General features: G+C 32.6%; 1 long non-coding RNA gene across 1 annotated transcript; it reads left to right on the top strand.

Annotated features, from left to right (window-relative positions):
* The first annotated feature begins 1,043 nt into the window (after positions 1–1,043).
* On the top strand, positions 1,044–6,954 carry LOC143239431 (uncharacterized). The gene is made up of 2 exons (XR_013021178.1): positions 1,044–1,146; positions 6,059–6,954. It is a non-coding gene; the product is annotated as an uncharacterized LOC143239431 (long non-coding RNA).
* Positions 6,955–7,978: the final 1,024 nt, after the last annotated feature.

Here is a 7,978-nt window from a genome sequence, read left to right as displayed (position 1 = left end):
AACGTTTTACTGCTTTTGCGTAACGTGAATATTAAAAAATTATCAACACAGCTATTTAAGCTTTTCACTTCCGTCGCATTCAGGCAGTAGTAAAAGTTATTCCTCAGGAACTTCAAACAACCCACCTGAAAGATAAAACAACAAGGTACGGTATTATTAACTCTTATATTTGGTATCTAAAATCTTTGTTTATCATAAATACTACTTATCTTATTAAATGTTATTTTTACTCAATTTAATTTCGAATTATTATGAACACTAATAAAGGTTTAAGTTTTAAGTATATTATTCTTATAATAACAAATTTAAAGGATTCTAAGTTTTTCTCTTAGCGCCACCTATTTCAATAAAACTAAAGTAAATTAAAATAGTCTGTTATTTTTTAGTAACAAGAAAGCCTCTGATAACTTAACGGTGAGCTCAAAGTACATGATACTAACATTACAAAACTTCTCTAAAGCACTGTATGCAACTAGAATTTCGTGGATAGGATTACGTCTGGTGTATTATATTCGTAAATATAATGAATTTTTTATGATAATTATGTCATTTAAAGAGCAAAACTTTAAGCAAAACTGTTATGAGGCTGGCTGATTTATGAAATTTGAAGAGGATGTTTTGTGATGAACGGTGTCACGTTTTTCACACTCATATAGCAATATTTTACATTATAAAAGATTTCAGAGTTCAAATTCAAGACGTGGCAAATCTGGTTAGAAGTCACGTGTGTGTATTATAATTAATCTCGGACGAATCTCCGATTTATTATGTTATGTACGTTATGCATTACGATCTCAAATTACACTGCACAACTTTTTTGAAAAGTTTTTGCTGATTGTGACAGTTACGTGGTTGGTATGGACAAATATAGTTTTGGTTTTGCTTCATCACATAGGTACCCTGAGAAATAGGCAGTTAACTGTTTACCGGCAATAACGTATTTAACTGCGTTTATGTTTCTAATAAGCTATTAAGGTCAACATAATTAAAAATGTTTTGCTCTTGATTTTCGTTTGTATTCAATGTTCGGTGCATCACGTTGCAGTGTCCAACAGTAGTCAGCAAGCATTGACGGATCCCAGTTACCCTGATATCATTTTCCCATTGTAGCAATGTCCTGGTGAAACTGAAGATTTCGATGAAACGGTACGTGATGGGCAAATTTTGATATGATTTTCGCGATCAGCAGCCAAAAATCTACATGGAACACCCAACAGTGTTCAAGAAGCAAAATCTTTGTTGTGCAGTGTAAACGTAAACTGGAATTTGAATTTAGAAGTTAATTGGATATCAAGAAATTAATACACGCAATTTTTTCTTAATACAAGTATATGTTAATATACAAACAACAATACAATTTATAATAACGACTATTACAAATAATAATTTATATATAGAAATTTTGCAAATTCACAAACAATATTTGGTCTAGAACTGAATATTTTAGTGATGTTTATGGAGAAAGAATTAATTCTAATTTATATACAAATGTTTCACAAACAATATTAAGTCCTCTATCCGGTCTGGAACTGAATACCTTATAAATGGTTCACGAGGCACAAATTACCCAGATACACTTCAACTGACGGGAATGCTAGCTAGCTCTATTCTTCACACCTGAGGTTTTTTCGTAACGACAATATCCAATGTTCTCTAAGAAGTACGTCCGAAGTTAATTCACTGAAGTTGTTATAAACGTTCCTGGTCAAATATCTGAAGTTTTTCCGATTAATAAGCGTTTATTACAATTATAGCGTCCGGGACTTATAGTATACGGTCTGTAGCAACCCAACAACATTATACTAGATCCTCGCCTTTTGCTATGGCTACGTTTAATACTCATAAGGCGAGAGTTTCGAAAATTCATCTAGCCGTAATGCTGGTAATCACTAGTATTATACATATACTTAATACATTGTTGATTCTTACACTCGAGAATCGTCCACAAATTTAGAGAACAGATGAGACTTTCGCAAGACAAAGTTATCAATATAATTTACATACTTTTCTAAATATATATTAAACTGAAACAAACATAAATATTAAGATAAATGTATAATAGCAAATCCATTACATGTGTTAATTTAATTCTAGGTGTTATTTTATGTACTAAGATTTTTATAAGCCTTATAAGATAAGGAGACTATCAACTGCTTCACGAGATAATTGTATAATATGACACATTGCTTATGTATTGTGTCTCGGGACTGCTTAACAAATGTCACATTGAGCAGAGATGCTTCCAGATTATGTGCCTCAGTTTTGTGGTTGGTCAATTACAAAGATAATATGGATTGTAAGACATTTTTATGCCAATCAGTTTCTGATGCTTATAGAGAAAGGTCCGGCATGGCCAGGTGGTTAAGACATTCGACCTCTAATCTCAGAGTTGCGGGTTCGTTCGAATCCCCGTCACATCAAACATGCTCACCATCAGCCGTGGGGGCGTTATAATGTGACGGTCAATTCCACTATTCGTTGGTAAAAGAGTAGCCCAAGATTTGGCGGTGGGTGATGATGACTGGTTACCTTCCCTCTAGTCTTACACTGCTAAATTAGGGATGACATTTTATTTTTATTTGAACACAATTTCTTTCTACGCAATTTTAACCATATAAAACAATAGCAATGTGCTTCCACTAGATGATCAGTTACCAATTCAGCCATGCTTTTATTTCGCATTCTTGACGATAAAGTGTTTAGAGTTATTTGTTGTTCTATATTTGCACGTTGTCTTGTCTCTTTTCGTCTGCCACAAATCTATACACCTATCCTTCGAAGTACTAGACCCACGAACTTCTTGTTGTTGTAGTGACTAGGTAACTATAGGTTTGGTTCGTTTCGAACCTTGAACTATAAAACCCTTAGTACAAAGAAAATGTACTACGGTTCAAAAGTTTAAAACACTAAAATATATGAAGTTGGTAAAGGTTTTCGCAGGCATTCTTAATTTGAAACTGTTACTTTGTGTCTTTATAAGTACAGATACATATAGATAAGTTTCATCATTAATACCTAGCTAATTAGTGTTAAAAACTAATTTTATGAGGTGAAAACAAAAATGTTACACACCAATACATGTGTACTTGAAATAACACTGCCGATTTGATTGGCTATTTTGTATCACTGAACCAAACGATAGATGAACTGGTCTTTACTGGATGAAGAAAAATGGTTTCATTATCAGGATCAAACTGGTTCAACTACAAGTACCTAAAGACACAGACGGTCAATCAGAGAACAAAGAAACGAGGCTCCTCTAGCTTTAGCCAATCAAACACATGGCTGTAAAATTACCTTTCTGTATTCGTATGGAAAAGACGAGCTAGCAAGATGTAAATGTCATTTTTCATTAATGTTTTGTGTATGAATACCATCAGAACAAAGAGATAACGAGAGCCGATGTCTTCTGGAGGCACGTTGCAATTTAACTTGTTTTGAATTTCGCGCAAAGCTAGCAGTTTGAAGAAACAGATTTAGAGGTGTGAAAGCTGAACTGTTACAGATAAATAAAGCTTGGAATATTACATAACTTTTGAATAATATAAGTATCAGGATATAGAATGGCTAACAGTTATATGAGATACGCGGTTAATACAGCTTTGTTAGCAGGTATTGTAATAACATAGTTTTGTTATTGTTATATGAACTTATAAATGAGCTGTATTATCCAAACGAGGTAATAACCGCAGTAACCAATCAGGGACCCGGCCATAGCTGATGTTATCTATGGTATAAAATCTATAAATACGATTTTATTAAAAACAAAACAAAACATACACAAACGATTCACTAAATTAAGAGCACATCATTAAATAGACATATTTCACCTTAACAGTAAATCAAGAAGACACTTACTCATCACACCCCTACTTTAGATATATACGTAGATATAAGGCTATTGTCGAAGGTTATATTTGTTTTTTTCACATTTATATGTTGATATTAGCGTTGACTAGAGAGAAAATTGATGTCATAAGATGAACTCGTGGTGTAATTACTATAACTATCATGAAATAACAAGGCACGATTTGAGTCATTTAATTAGTAAGTCTGTTACGGTAGTTTATTGATTTACAAAAATCCAAAGAGTCAGTTTGTGTATCTGTGCCAGTCAGACAAGCAACCCTAATTTCCTAAAAAGTCCAAATACGCGTTGGTCAAAGAATAGAAATACGTTAGTGAAAAACCACAGTAAATGGAACATACTATCAGAAGTTGCGATATTACAAAATGAAGATTCGACAACTGTATGCGTTCTCTTCAGTTTCGCGTTGTCTTTTTGCAGGAAAATTTATAACAACGTCGAGATGATACCTGAACCTCGAACTCTTTTTAAAGACACAGGAGGCAGTTCAGCTTAACGTGACTATGAAAAGTGTTAACATTAAGCAGGCTTTTAATTAAGTAGCTTTCGATTTATGTTTTGTATAAAATTATTGTTGGTTTCAAATAACTTCAACGCTGTTTGTTTTAATGTCTTTGATGATTGGTATGGTATAATATAAACACTATGTTTTTTATCTTTAATTGTTATTCTAATTGAAGTTAGTTTTTTTAACGATGTTTGGATAAACTTACGTAGCTCTAAAAATGTATTGTTTACCTGTTTTACTGGTAGAAGATAACGAAAAACTAAAGATCATACACAACTGTGTTAAAACTAGCATATTCCTCATGAGTCAAAACTAGTGTTTTCATTAGCAAGACTTCTAACAAACTGTTCCATTTACTGTGTTTTCGCTAAACTGCTGCACCCAATACTATCTTACTTTTATTGCTAAATCGAAGTAACCAGCCCTTGCCCCAGGAGAACTACTTATATAGCAACACTAACTTGAGCAGAGATAAAAGCAGCCTTGTAAAACAATACACTTTGGGAGCTAACACACTAAAGTTGTACAAAAATTAAATACACTATAGTGAAAAAACCAACAACAACTGAAAAATTGAAACATGTTAACATCAGTTAACAATGATAGTATACCCCTTCAAGAGTAGTTAACCAACAGGTGTGCACAGACAAACCCTTCACATTCAATTCTTAAACATAATACAAAAATAAAAACACTTATATAAACTACACAAATTATCTCAAACATGATAAAATATATATTTAATAAAATACAAGTACTTTTGATACTATTTATGATAACATAAACACACATACATACATACATAGACACTATATAAATGCTCTTAATACTAAATATGATATTATATATATATATATATACACACGTACTATACAGGTGCTATTAATATTAAACATGATAACACATACTAGACAAATGATCTTAATATTGAACTTGATAAAATATACACACACACATATATATATTTTTTGTATATATATCACTTCAATGACATCAACAATCAGAATTATTCTTCAATTACTGGTCCTTGTTTTTATTCTTAAGACATGGTAGAAATTGTTTGCGGTTATAGCACCCAAACGCAATGGAGATATTCCATCTACTGGACAAGATCCGAACGCCGATGTAAAACTAATCATCAACTAAGAAGAATCAGTCAGGGTTTGAGAGTTGAGTGCTTGAACTCACAACGTCTCAACTCCTGAGGCATTTTCGCTGTGTGCAGCCAGTTATAGGAAAACAGTTAATCATAAATTAGAGTGAAACCACTCTAAGTCTGTACAATATAAAACTCTTAACCTCCACCTTTCTTAATATTGTAAGATATAAAAAGCAAAAAAAAAAATTCTTACAGTAGGAAAAAAAACACCCTTTATTTTTACTACTTCCAAACTGTCACCCTTTCATACATCCTTTTCAATCTCGTGCCATCTTTCGGCTAAAACCAAAATGGTCAGAAACGCTTATTAAACATGATAATATATATATAGGTATATATACACATTTATTAATGGAACGAAAATAATTCTTTTCAAAAAAAATCTCTTCAATCTTATGACTAAACCAGGATTTTCAAAACAAAAGTGCTGATTATAATTAGTTAAATCAAAATTATCTGTATTAGACGTTTATTTTGAATAAATAATTGTAAAATTAAACAGAAGAAGTGTGTTTTCTTATAGCAAAGCCACATGGGGCTATCTGCTGAGCCCACCGAGGGGAATCGAACCCCTGATTTTAGCGTTGTAAATCCGAAGACATACCGCTGCACTAGCGGGGGACTAAACAGAAGAAAGGAAGGATACTGATAAAAACAGAAACAAATGGATTAATTTTGAGAATTTTTGTAAAGAATTAGATTCTGTTTTTGAATGATCTTTTAATTTTTTTAAATAAAAAGAAAGGAAAAATTTTAAATAATAATAGATTTGAAACAGTATGTGATGATTTATCTCTACATTATTTAGTTCATAAAAGTGTTCAGTGTGTGTGTGTGTGTGTGTGTTTTTCGTATAGCAAAGCCACAAAGGGCTATCTGCTCAGCCCACCGAGGGAAATTGAACCCCTGATTTTAGCGTTGTAAATCCGGAGACATACCGCTCTACTAGCGGGGGGCAAAAGTGTTCAGGAAAAAATATTTCTCATCAAATAATTACAATCTACAGTTAGTTTTAAATATAGTAATTATATGTGGCCTCTTCTCTTTAACTATAAGAAAATTATTCAAGAATTAAATTCGAAAAATAAAATCAATAACTTCTCTTCTAATTATTTCAGTAGTGACTCTCTTCATTACTGCATTATTACAGATAACTTACATTACATTATCAAAGTCAGTAAAAAATCACACTATCCCAGTGTTTCAATTCAATAGCACTAATGGTTACAAAAAGAAAAACAATACAATAATGCATCACACAAATCACCTAATCCTCTAATTTACTATGTTCCTCATACAAAAATAAAATAAAGGATTAAAAAGAAATCCCAAATCCTCTCTCCAATAAGGATACTGTCATTTGTAAAATGTGCTCTTTTTATTGTCTCTGTAAAGTGAATAAAGTTTATGTAATTTTGTTTCAAGTTGTATGAGTATCTTTCATTATATTTTTACACCCAGATAACGCCTGAAAATCCAGATTTGTTTTGTAACATGTTCTAATTACGCTTAGGGAACATCAGTGCACCTAAGACTACCACATAACAAACTGCGCAGAAGTACTTAATGTCATAAATCAGAAACCAAGAAACAGAAAATCTGTAATGATTAGAATGTCTTAAATCATCAACTGGGTACCCTCGTTGTTAACGATGCTTTCAGTTGTAGTGCTATATTTGTCTAGCATGATACGTAGAAAGCACGTTACTGTCCATAAAAATTTTCCGAGTTTGGAACAAGTCTTTTGTTTGGGTTCTCCCCCTCATAAGTTACAGTTCACGTTTTTAAATGGTCTTTATGTTCCAACATATCTACAATAAACATAGTACTTAGTACTGTAGTGCAGCTCACGCTCTGAAAGCAGTACCATTTTTTTTTTTTTTTGCAAAAGCAATAAAGTTAAGTAATTTTACAAAAAGAAATCAAGAAGTCAGTAGTTTCCTACTGGTGATATTTAATTTCGCGTATATATTACAAACGTTTGGTTCAAAGATTTTATTATACAAGTCCAATATCAGTAGATTGTTTGTTTTTTAATTTCTCGCAAAGCTACACGAGGGGTATCTACTCAGCCGTTCCTAATTTGGTGGTTTAAGACTAGAGGGAATGCAGTTAGTCATCGCCAACTCTTTGGCCACTCTTCTACCAACAAATAGTGGGATTGATCGTGAAATCATAACACCCCCTCGACTGAAAGGGTGAGCATGTTTGATGTGACGGGGATTCGAACCTGCAACTCTCAGATTGTGAATCAAGCACACCAACCACCTTGCCATATCAGTGGATTATTACATAATTTCATATACAAGTATAAATTACCGGCATTCTGCTGTGGTGTTACTAGGCCTTTCTTGATTCACAGAGGCCTCAATGTACCAGTTGAGTTCTTCCATTATTTCCAACTACTTCTATAGCAAAATATCCTGACACATTATAAAATTAA

Source organism: Tachypleus tridentatus, chromosome 13, assembly GCF_004210375.1.
Source record: "Tachypleus tridentatus isolate NWPU-2018 chromosome 13, ASM421037v1, whole genome shotgun sequence".
Lineage (NCBI taxonomy): Eukaryota > Metazoa > Arthropoda > Merostomata > Xiphosura > Limulidae > Tachypleus > Tachypleus tridentatus.
This window is presented reverse-complemented; position numbering and strand designations above follow the sequence as displayed.